We start from the raw sequence: 12,752 nt of genomic DNA on the forward strand, positions 1-12,752 counted from the left end.
CTTAAAGGTACCCAACTGCCTTTTCCTAATCTATCTGTTTTTTGACACCGGGATGAACAATTTGACTGAGACAATCACATTCTTTTTTAGTAAACCCACCATTACCTTTTTGTTTTTGTTTTTGTGTTTTTTTGGCAGCAACTCAGATATTCTGAGAGCCCCAAAAAAGGCTAGTACAAACGCAGTATTAAATAATATAGCCGTAGAATGCCCACAAGCTGTTGCAGTTACATCTTGTGGACAAGACTAAAATACAACAACTACACCTGACAGCAAAACTACACGAACACGGGGGTAAGAATGGGAGGCTATTAGCCTTCCTCGCTCATACGGATTATTTGGATAGTTCCATCTCTGCCATACAACTGCCCAATGGTTCTACTACTGACGACCCGGGGGCGATAAATCAGGAATTTACCTCATACTACAGCAAACTTTATGACGATCCAGTGCCCCCATCGGAGGCTACATTTCAGGGTTTTTTCTCGTCGTTGGTGTTTCCTGGACTGGAGGAGGCCCAGCGAGACCTCCTTGAGTGGGAGATTACTCTTGAGGAGGTGGAGGCAGTGATAGGTTCCCTACCGCCTTCGAAGGCCCCCGGCCTTGACGGTATCCCTTCGGCGTGGTACCAGACCTATACTGAATTGGTAGCCCCTAAGCTACTCCTTACGTACAGAGCGTCTTTGATCATGGGATCTCTTCCTGACTCCATGAATGAAGCCCTGATAGTGGTCTTGCCCAAGCCGGGCAAGAACAAATTGCTGTGTGAGTCCTACCGTCCTATCTCCCTCCTAAACCATGACGCAAACATTTTGGCCAAGATATTGGCTCTTTGTTTGCAAAAAGTTATACTCTCATTAATCTCGCCAGATCAGGCTGGGTTTATGCCTGGAAGTAGCACTTTTGACAATATACGCAGATTATATCTACATATCCATAGAGCATGTAGGGATAAACATAGTAGTTTGGTATTGTCCTTAGATGTGTTAAAGGCATTTGATACGGTGCGTTGGTCATTTTTGTGGGAGACAATGGCCAACATGGGCTTTGGCCCACTATTTACAAAATGGGTCCTCTTGCTATACGCTAAGCCGAGTGCGAGGGTGAGAACTAATAGAGATGTCTCATCACCATTTCGGCTGTTTAGGGGGACTAGACAAGGGTGTCCCCTGTCCCCGCTCCTGTTCGCCATCACCATAGAGCCCCTGGCCCTGGCGGTGCGGCAGGCTTCGGGGATAGGGGGCATCCGAGTAGGACTACTGGAGGAAAAGATATCTTTGTATGCAGATGATGCCTTGATTTATTTGGATGGTAAGGAAGGCTCCTTTCATGGTCTCATGCGGGTGGTTGAGGAATTCGGGGATGTGTCTGGTCTGAGGGTAGGTTGGGACAAGTCGATAGCTTTTCCCATCGGCCCGCGCTGCTCCTATGATTACTTGACCGCGTCTAAACTTCAGACGTCCCAGTCATTTAAATATTTGGGCATTCAGATACATAACGAGCTCCCCAAAAATGAAGCCTTGAATATTACCCCAATCACAAAACAGATGGTTGACAGACTCCAAGCGTGGGCAACTCTCCCTCTCAACTTAATAGGTCGTATTAACATCTTTAAGATGATATTCCTCCCAAAATTTCTATACTGTTTTCGAGCTGCCCCGGTCTATCTCCCAAAAAAGGTATTTATGAAAATAGAATCCAGTGTGTCCTCCTTTATCTGGCAAAACTCCCATCCGCGATTTGCCAAGACATCTTTGCAATCCTCTAAATCGAAAGGAGGCCTGGCCCACCCGAACCTAGGCAAGTATTTCCTTGCCTCCCAACTGACATATATATATGATTGGTTGCATTCCAACCCCCAGCCCCCCTCCGCCATTCTCATGTCAATCCTTCATGCCCCGTTTGACTCGGTTAATGACGTACTGCACAGGGCCCTACATTTTAATGCTCTAGATTTTCCCCTATGGAGGTGGGTCTACTGGCCTGGAGAGAGGGAGAGAAACTCCTTTCTATTTCTACCCCGGGCAGGTCACCACAAACACGGATATGGGACAATCCCAGTGTACCTGAACTACAGGGGCGCCCAGACTCCCAATGGTGGGCTAGGCTGCATGTTCTGCGCCTGTCCCACATCATCAAGGGAAATGAGTTTGAATCCTTTGAAAACTTACGGGGTACCTTCTCAATAGATAATAAATTTTTCTATAAGTATCTACTTCTTAGACATGCCATTCGGGCGCAGTTTGGTTCCTTGCACATAGAGCTTCAGGAGTCCCCTATGGAGGACCTAATGTCTTACCCGGATCTTACTAAACAGGTTACAACTTTTTATGATCACCTCTCCAGGGCAGGAGCAGACCCATTTTGCAATTCCTTTGTGAAGTGGAAGCGTTTGATACCTGCCCTGGTAGAGGAGGGGTGGGAGGAAACTACTGAAACCTGCTTCCAGGATATTATCAGCACTTCCGACCAATATGTTCAGTTTAAGTTTATTCATCAGCTGCACTACACTCCGGCTAGACTGGCTAGAATGGGATTGAGAACTGAGGCCTTGTGTCCTAGATGTACTCACGATAATGCTGATCTATTTCATATGTTTTGGAGTTGTCCTGGACTAAATGTGTATTGGACGGACCTGTTCACATTCTTTGACGATCATCTTGCTCTCCAGGTGCCTCAAACCCCTGAGGTGGGGCTGCTGGGTATATTGAATGACTTTGTCCACAGGGCGTCAGAACGGACACTTCTTCGTACCATTTTATTTTATGCACGTAAAGTGATCTTATTGCACTGGAAAGACAATGTTCCTCCCAAAATTCAATCACTGTATGGTATTATTAATGGTGAACTCCCTAAATTTAAAATAGTGTATAAACACAGAGCTTGCTTGAAAAAGTTTCATAAGGTGTGGCAACCATGGTTGGATATCTCTGGTTCATTTTGGGGGACGGTCCTATCCTCGCAGGACCCCCTGGGGGGGCTGCGGGGGTAGGGCCGGAGGCTTGGGCTTTGTGGATGGTGGTCCCGGGTATGGGGGGGGGGACAAAAAGGGGTGGTAATCTGCTACTGTATGACCTTATATGGCAGCTATTTATGTTGAAATGATACTGCATAGGGGGACGGTGACAGGTGTGAGTGTGATGGGTGTGTGTGCGCGAATGTTGGCATGTCTGTTGTTGTGTCTTTGTTTTGTTGGGGTTTCTCTGTGTTTTTGCATATAATGGTAGCAGTTTGGTTTACTCCAACGAGGCGTCTTTATTGATGCCTCTGTATTCACCTCCGGAGGGAGACACTTTGACTTGTGTACTGTTTGCCTTATATGCTGTATGTATGTTCAAAAATATTTTAAAATAAACACCTTTTAAAAAAAAAATAATATAGCCGTAAGTTTGTTAATTTGAAGAAAAAGATAAACCCGCCATAGTTTTGGAAATGTGACCACTCTAACTGCATTAAACTACATAGAAACATCTGAATGTCTGTTTCAAAAGGAGAATCAAAATATATATCCATTTCCATAGCAAAATTACACCACCTATTCCATGCTGTTGAGTACTCAACTCATGTATTTTCTGCCACAGAGTGTCTTATCGCATTTGTAAGAACCTCTAAATTAGGCTCCACAGATGTTCTGGACACACATAACCTTCCTTGTCCACATTTGGCAAGAGTTGGCGAAATCGGGTATACCTGAAATCGAGATAATGCATCCGCAATTTGATTCTCCTTCCCTGGGACGTGCCTGGCCTTTAACCAAATATTTCTGTGGCACCATCAGGTTAAACCACAACCCAACGTCCTTATTGCCCCACTTCAATGATGGGTAGATTGATAATTTTTTCTAAATGCCTCATCATATTGAAACCATCCTAGACCTACAAAACTTTTATACGCTTCTAGCACATGCTCCATGTGTTGAAACAGCCCGCTGCAATACTCCGGGTGCTTCTCACCTAGCACGCTGGAGTATATTGCAAAAGACTGCAACCAATTATTAAAAGACCTCGCCACAGGTCTTCTCCTATCACCCTCATCTTTCTCATCTGATTTTTTTGTCATTTCTGTTGACAAATTCTTCTTTTTTTTTTTTTTGATGGAATAAGCAACAGAATATGTACGAATTGACCATTCCATATTTTTTCCTTATGCCCCGTACACACGTTCCGATTATTGGACCACAAAAGTCGCTTTCGGACAGATCGTTCGATAATCTGATCGTTAGTACGCAGCTTTCGACAGCCGATCACGACAGTCCGTCCAACCAAATCCGAAGGGACAAACAGGAAAACTTTGGTCGGATGACAGCCCATCGTACGACAATCGTGTAGTCAGTACATAAAAAGTCGATAAAAGTAGTTCAATAAACACCACGCATGATCACAAACACAAAAATAAACCAGAAGCACACACGGGTCACACGTATTTGACATCATTTAAAATACGTAGCTACGCACAACGGAAGATTTTTCTAGAATTGTACGACAAAAATCTTACACACATTTTGCACTGTTGTATTCGATCTTAGTTGTATGCAACAAAATGTGAACGATCTGTCGTACGATAATCGGAACGTGTGTACGAGGCATTAGTCTGAGGAGAAAGGTGGTAACCTAACAGCGAGATCTCACATGGTAATGTCTCTTTAAAGCACACTTCTGGTACCAATGCGCTAGATATATTAATCTCAGCTGGTAATAGGTATTGTGAATTAACATTAGCTGACTGATTGTTATCAACATTACCTATATTGCCTAAGCTGACAGAATGTCTATTTTGATTAGACCATACATTACCATAATTACTATTTTAAATTGCAGGTGTATTCATTGTGTCAGCTAATCTGTTAATGGTTTCCATAATGCTATTAAGTGTGTGTGTGCTAACTCACCTATACCGCCAGGGGGCGCTGGAGCATTTGTTATATCTGAAGTAGCATAATGCTGCTCTCTGGTCCCTCCAGTGGCCATCCGCGGGATGTCTGTGATACTCACACTACTTGCAGCCTCATGCTGTGATAATGATACACTGGGCAGGGTTTGTCTCTCCTCACTTACAACCGCAGACACTGCCTCTGTCCTCTGTATAGCTGACGCTCCTCTAGCCCACCCAGCACTGCCTCTGGGCGGCGACGAGGCCCGGACACTCCTCTATTTCTTTTCTCTCAAGCTGACCTGACGCTGCATAGTGGCTGCTGGTTCTTCCAGCCATGCTGTGCTGCTGTCTTCTCTGTCCTGTGACACCAGCGGCTGTGTAGATGGTTCATGGTGGCGAGTCCGGCGGTTTTGAATGTCATTAACAGCTGTTCTACCTCTGACTACAGGGGAATACCACCGGATACTGTACTGAATGTACCTCAGCCAAAACACTTTGCTCATTATCATTATCTGCCAAAGCCAGTCATTTTCTAAGTCATTCTTCTCCACCTTTATCCCCAGCTTTCTCCAACACTTGCCTCATTAAGGTTTTCATAACCATAACTGAAGTACTTCAGGAGCCTGTTTTCACCTTCACTGAGCTTGTTGCAAAGCTTGTTACACCTTCACTGCCTGGCTGGGAACAGGTGTGAGTGCACCTGTGAGAGAGTCCTATATATAATAAGCCCTTTTCCAGAGCATTCCTCATGGGTCACATGACCATTTGGGATATCACCAATAGCCGTGTGACCCTTAATTGCCATTCTCTTAAAGTGACATTAACCCAAATACATTAACCTGTATATAGCCTTAAATATTTACACTATTGCTTCTATTCTCTTATTAATAAAGGGAGGTGCGACCGCATGCCCATGCTGCCGGGCCCAAAGCCTTAAGCCCTCCTAGTTCATTCTATGTGCCACAAGCAGCTGCAATTCGGGAGTATCCGTGCTTCATGACTGGACCAATATATGCCGGCCGTCCATTGTATAATAATCATATTTCACCTTTACTATAGTATATTGAATGACTTGTGTTATAGGATAAATATAAAAGGATATTTTTGTTTGCCAATAAAGTCTGTTTTTGCCTTTTAACATAACATTTAATTCTCCATGTACACAGGACGCTGCTAAACGTATGTTCAAAGGCAGTCGGACGCTTTTTTCAACTGCCCCTGAACTCATTCAATGTTATCTTTTGTGACCATCGTTTATTGCCGTTTTTAGGTAGTTGCATTTAACAGCGTTTCTTCAAAAGCAAAAAAATGGGTTCAGATGCCGAAGTTTCTGACGTTTCAGACGCGGTCACCTGCGTTTAGCCGCGTTTAGTTTATAGGCATTTTTCGTTTTTGGCCATTTAACCACTTGCCGACCGCCGCATGTACATATATGTCGGCAGAATGGCATGGCTGGGCAAATGGGCGTACAGGTACGTCCCCTTGAATTTTCCATCGTGTGGTCACGTGCGCACCACCGGCGGCGTGCGCAACCCTGCCGCGAGCTCCGTGAGTAGAATCACAGGTCCCACGGACTCCATATCTGAGGGGATACCCACGATCGTTTCATGGAGCTCAAGAACGGGGAGATGCTAATGTAAACAAGCATCTCCCCGTTCTGCCTAGTGACAGTGTCATTGATCTCTGCTCCCTGTGATCGGGAGCTATGATCAGTGATGTGTCACACGTAGCCTTGCCTCCTAAAAGTTAGAATCACGCCCAAGGACACACTTAACCCCTTCCTAGCCAGCTAGTGGTTAACCCCTTCACTGCCAGTGTCAATTTGACAATGGTCCCAAAAATGTGTCCAAATTGTCCGATGTGTTCGCCATAATGTTGCAGTCACGATAAAAATTGCAGATCGCCGCCATTACTAGTAAAAAAAAAAAATTATTAATAAAAATGCCATAAAACTATCCCCTATTTTGTAGATGCTATAACTTTTGTGCAAACCAAATGTTTGGGGGATATTTATTATAGCAAAAAGTAAAAAATAATGTGTTTTTTTCAAAATTGTCGCTCTATTTTTGATTATAGCGCAAAAAATAAAAACCACAAAGGTGATCAAATACCACTAAAATAAAGCTCTATTTGTGGGGGTAAAATTACGTCAGTTTTGCTTAAGTCATAAAATTTTTTTTAAAAAATACAAATATATATATATATATATATATATATATATATATATATATATATATTTTTTTTTTTTTTTTTTTTTGAACGCTTCTAAAAGCAACGCGGCATGTAAACATGGCAAAAATGACGTTTTAAACGCAGGTTACTATTTGTCAAGTTAAATTGTTCAGGAGAGGTTGTAAAAACGTCCCGCGTACATGGGGCCTAAGGCCTCATGTACGCTGCTGCTGGTAAACGGACGTCTAGGAGCAGTTTGCCATTTTTTTTTTGTTTAATTTGGCGTGGAGTTCCCCTTAAAATCCATACCAGATCTGAAGGGTCTGGTATGGATATTTAGGGGGAACCCCACATCATTTTTTATTTTTTTTTTATCAATGACTTTCAATGAGTGTTCTCTGTATTACGAGGAGCCGACAATTCATTATAGCCGCGAGTGATTTTAAATGACTTTTTTTCCTGCAGAAATGACGCTTTGTGCAGGGACAGTTCTAAGCACGGGAAACATGCGCCCCTTCACAGGCATACTATACACACCCTCCAGGTATGAAATTTAAAGGAATATTACACTTTTATTGTTTTACTTTAAGCATTTTTAAAATCACTGCTCCTGAAAAAACGTCCGTTTTTAAAACGTTTTAAAAAAAAAAATTTGCATTGATACATGCAGGTCCCAGGTCCCCAAACTTTTTAGGACAATAACTTGCATATTAGACTTTAAAATTAGCACTTTAGATTTTGAACGTTCGAGTCCCATAGACTTTAATAGGGTTCTAAAGTTCACACGAAGTTTAGGTCTGTTCGTAGGTTCTGGTGCGAACCGAACCGGGGGGGTGTTCGGCTTATCCTTAATCTTGGTAACCAAGGATTAGGCCAAACTTATGGCTAACATAACAATTTATTAAGAAAAAGACATTGTTAAAATTAGCTTGTGTACAAAATGATTACAACCGTGCATAATTAATACAACTGGTTCCAATGAAATGGTTGAACCCGATAAATACTGTGGGGAGCTGAGATGTAAATCTTGATGCAGTCCTCTACATGTTTCGCAGGTATAGCTGTTTCCTCCGGAGGAATCAGTCATAATCATCTACAAGGTAAGTACAATCTCATAATCATAAATAATATTTGATAACAGGGAAGAAAGAAACAAAAATACAAAATAATATACATAACGTGAAGCTGAATTGTTAGGGATCCATAGATGCATGTGTTGCTTACCAGTGGAGACCAATAGAGCATAGAACAGCACCTAATGAGGCACCCAAAGGTAATCCCCCCACAGCGGATACGGGAAACACTTGAAGGCGTCGATTGCTATGATTTCAAAAAATGATAATAATATTATTTATTGTTATTATACAGGATTCATATAGTGCCAACAGGTTACGCAGTGCTTTACAATATAAAAGGGAGACAATACAGTTATAATACAATAAGATACAAGAGGATTAAGAGGGCCCTGCTCAGAAGAGCTTACAATCTAATAGGGTGGGGCAGGTGATACAAAAGTTTGTAACTTTGGGGTATAATATAATAATAGGTGGGAGCAGTTGTCTGTTAACAAGCACAGACAACACAGTTTGCATTCTAGTGGGGAGAGAATATAGAGCCCAAGATAAGAAAATGTAAAAGAAAGAGAGATAAAGAAGAAGGGAAGGAAGGGAAGGGAAAAAAAAGGGGGGGGGGGGGGCGGGGAGGGTGGGAAGGCAAAAACAAAGGAAGAAAGAGAAAGAAAAAGAAAACAGAAGGGATAAGACGAGGACTATCCAAATTTGTTGTCCAAACCCACCTACTATATCAAGATATGGTGTATAGAAACCCCGGGGTACAGAGGCAGAGGGTGGAGGGGTGTGATTTGAAGTGGAGACTGAGGATTCTGATGTAAGAACAGGTTCAGATCTGTGCATGCGCATTAGGTGCACACGTAGTAGGTAGGTCAGCCCATTTTAATGAGTTGCACTACCTGCAAGAAACACAGTGAAAGAAGTCTTTATTGTGCTGCACCTAGCTGTATGATGCAGCAGCAACATGTGGTTTGGCGCACACAAAAAAAGTGCCATGGGTACCGACATGATATTTGGACCTCTGCTGGAAGAAAAATTTTACTGACCAGACCTCGGTGCATTTTAATTCAATACCCCTGCCATAAATTACCCAGAGCTCTCCTCCGCAGTAATCCCTTTCCACCACTAGAGGTAACCAGTCTTCCAGGTTGCATAGTTACATAGAAGGTGAGATTGAAAAAAGACACAAGTCCAACCTGTGTGTGTGCTTTTATGTTAGTATTACATTGTATATCCCTGTATGTTATGGTCGTTCGGTGCCTATCTAATCGTTTTTTGAAATTATCGATGCTCCCTGCTGAAACAACTGCCTGTGGAAGAGAATTACACATCTTTACCACTCTAATGCCGCGTACACACGACCGGACTTTCCGACAGAAAAGATCCGACAGAATCATTTCATCGGATATTCCGATCGTGTGTGGGCTTCAGCAAAAAATGTTTTTCAAAAAGTCTGATGGACCTAGAAATAGAACATGTTTTAAATGTTTCCGACTGAATAATTTCCTATCGGAAAAACCGTTTGTCTGTATGCTAGTCAGACGGACCAAATACAACGCAAGGGCAGCTATTGGTTACTGGCTATTGAACTTCCTTTTCTACTCCCGTCGTACATCATTGCATTCGAAACAAATGAACTTTGGTGTGATTGTGTGTAGGCAAGTTCGTTCAGTTGTAAAATCAGCGGAAAACCCAGTCGCAAAGACCGTCAGAGTTTATTCTGAAGGAAAGTCCGGTCGTGTGTACGTGGTATTACAGTAAAGAACCCTCTACGTCAGGGGTCTCAAGTCCCATCATGCCTCTGCCTGTGGGAGTCAGGCTTGTAACTGTCAGCCTTGCAATGCCTCATGGGACTTGTAGTTTCGCAACAGCTGGAGGGCCACCAGTTTGAGACCCCTGTTCTATGTAGTTTAAGGTTAAACCGTTTCTCTTCTAATTTTAGTCAATTTTTAAATTCCCTTTCGCTGAAATGTTTTATTCCTATTGTGGGGTCTACAGTACGGTATTTGTACATTGAAATCATATCTCCTCTCAAGCGTCTCTTCTCCAGAGAGAATAAGTTCAGTGCTCGTAAAAAGTGCTCGTAAAAATGTCCTCATAACTAAGGTCTACCATTTCCTTTATTAGCTTTGTTGCCCTTCTCTGGACTCTCTCCAGTACCAGCACATCCTTCCTGAGGACTGGTGCCCGGAACTGGATGGCATATTCCCGGTGCGGCCAGACCAGAGTCTTGTAGAGTTGGAGAATTATTGTTTTATCTCTGGAGTTGATCCACCTTTTAACCATTTAGCAACTGTCCCATAGCCGAATGATGGCTACAGGGCGGTTGCTTAACTCTGGGAGGGCATACTATGACGTCCTCCCAGGATTCCGCTCTCGCGCGCCCCCTGGGGCGCGCACCCAAAAACTTCCGTGACCGCCGGGTCCAGAGGACCCGGCACATCACGGATCACGCTGAACGGCCGCCGATTGTGGCCATTTACCACGTGATCGCTCTGTCAAATGACGGAGCGATCACATGTAAACAAACCAACGTGATTTCCGGTTCCTCCCTCCCCTCTTCATCCAGTGTGAGCGAAGAGGGGAGAGATCGGTGGCAGCAGCACTTTGGGCTGCACGTGTAGTGCCCACAGCGCTGCTCAGTGACAGATCCATTCATGCTCACCCATCCATACTCTGCATACCCAGCCATACTCTGCATACCCAGCCATACTCTGCATACCCAGCCATACTCTGCATACCCAGCCATACTCTGCATACCCAGCCATACTCTGCATACACATCCATACTCTGCATACCCAGCCATACTCTGCATACCCATCCACACTCTGCATACCCATCCACACTCTGCATACCCATCCACACTCTGCATACCCAGCCATACTCTGTATACTCTGCATACCCATCCATACTCTGCATACCCTTCCATACTCTGCATACCCAGCCAAACTCTGCATACCCATCCATACTCTGTATACTCTGCATACCCTTACATACTCTGCATACCCAGCCCTACTCTGCATACCCATCCATACTCTGCATACCCATCCACACTCTGCATACCCAGCCATACTCTGCATACCCATCCATACTCTGCATACCCATCCACATTCTGCATACCCAGCCATACTCTGCATACCCAGCCATACTCTGCATACTCTGCATGCTCTGCATACCCATCCATCCCTACTCTGCATACCCATCCATACTCTGCATACTCATCCATCTCCATCCATACTCACCCATCCATCCATACTCACCCATCCATACTCAGCATACTCATCCATCCATCCATCCTCAGCCATCCCATTCACCCCCATTCATAATTAGCTGTACCCAGCCATACTCAGCCGTAGCCAGCCATACTCAGCCGTACTCAATCGTACTCAGTCATACCCAGTCGTACTCAGCCATACCCAGCCATACTCAATCGTACTCAGCCATATCCATTTGTACTCAGCCATACCCAGCCATACTCAAACGTACTCAGTCATACCCCGCCATACTCAATCGTACTCAGCCATACCCAGCCGTACTCAATCGTACTCAGCCATACCCAGCCGTACTCAGCCATACCCAGCCATACTCAATCGTACTCAGCCATACCCAATCGTACTCAGCCATACCCAGCCATACTCAATCGTACTCAGCCATACCCAGCCATACTCAATCGTACTCAGCCATACCCAGCCATACTCAATCGTACTCAGCCATACCCAGCCGTGCTCAGCCATACTCAATCGTACTCAGCCATACCCAATCGTACTCAGCCATACCCAGCCATACTCAATCGTATTCAGCCATACCCAGCCATACTCAAACGTACTCAGCCATACCCAGCCATACTCAAACGTACTCAGCCATACCCAGCCATACTCAATCGTACTCAGTCATACCCAGCCATACTCAGTCATACCCAGCCATACTCAGCCGTATTCAGCCATACCCAGCCATACTCAATCGTACTCAGTCATACCCAGCCGTACTCAGCCATACTCAATCGTACTCAGCCATACCCAGCCATACTCAATCGTACTCAGTCATACCCAGCCATACTCAATCGTACTCAGTCATACCCAGCCGTACTCAGCCATACTCAATCGTACTCAGCCATACCCAGCCATACTCAATCGTACTCAGTCATACCCAGCCATACTCAATTGTACTCAGTCATACCCAGCCATACTCAATCTTACTCAGTCATACCCAGCCATACTCAGCCATACCCAGCCATACTCAATCGTGCTCAGTCATACCCAGCCATCCCATCTATACTCAGCCATACTCATTCATGCTCAGCCATCCCCATTCATGCTCATCCATGCCACTACAGTGCCTCACAAACGTGTAATAGGTAGTCAAATTAGATTTTAAACTTATGTCCCTAGAACACCTGCTGGTTCTCTCTGCATGTTGGTCCTCTGTATGTGGACACACTGTGGAAAAGTCTCACAAATGTATCGCCATACTCAGGAGGAGTAGGAAAATCTATTTTGGGGTGTAATTTTTGGTATGTACATGTTATGTGTTAGAAATATTGTGTAAATGGACAACGTTGCGTAAAAAAAAGCGTTTTCATTTTCTTTACACATGTTCCAAAAACTTGTAGAAAAAAATGGCATGTTCAAAAGACTCGAT

The sequence above is a fragment of the Lithobates pipiens genome, unplaced genomic scaffold (genome assembly GCF_037356315.1).
Source record: "Lithobates pipiens isolate NorthernLeopardFrog02 unplaced genomic scaffold, aLitPip1_a1.2 Scaffold_18, whole genome shotgun sequence".
Classification (NCBI taxonomy): domain Eukaryota; kingdom Metazoa; phylum Chordata; class Amphibia; order Anura; family Ranidae; genus Lithobates; species Lithobates pipiens.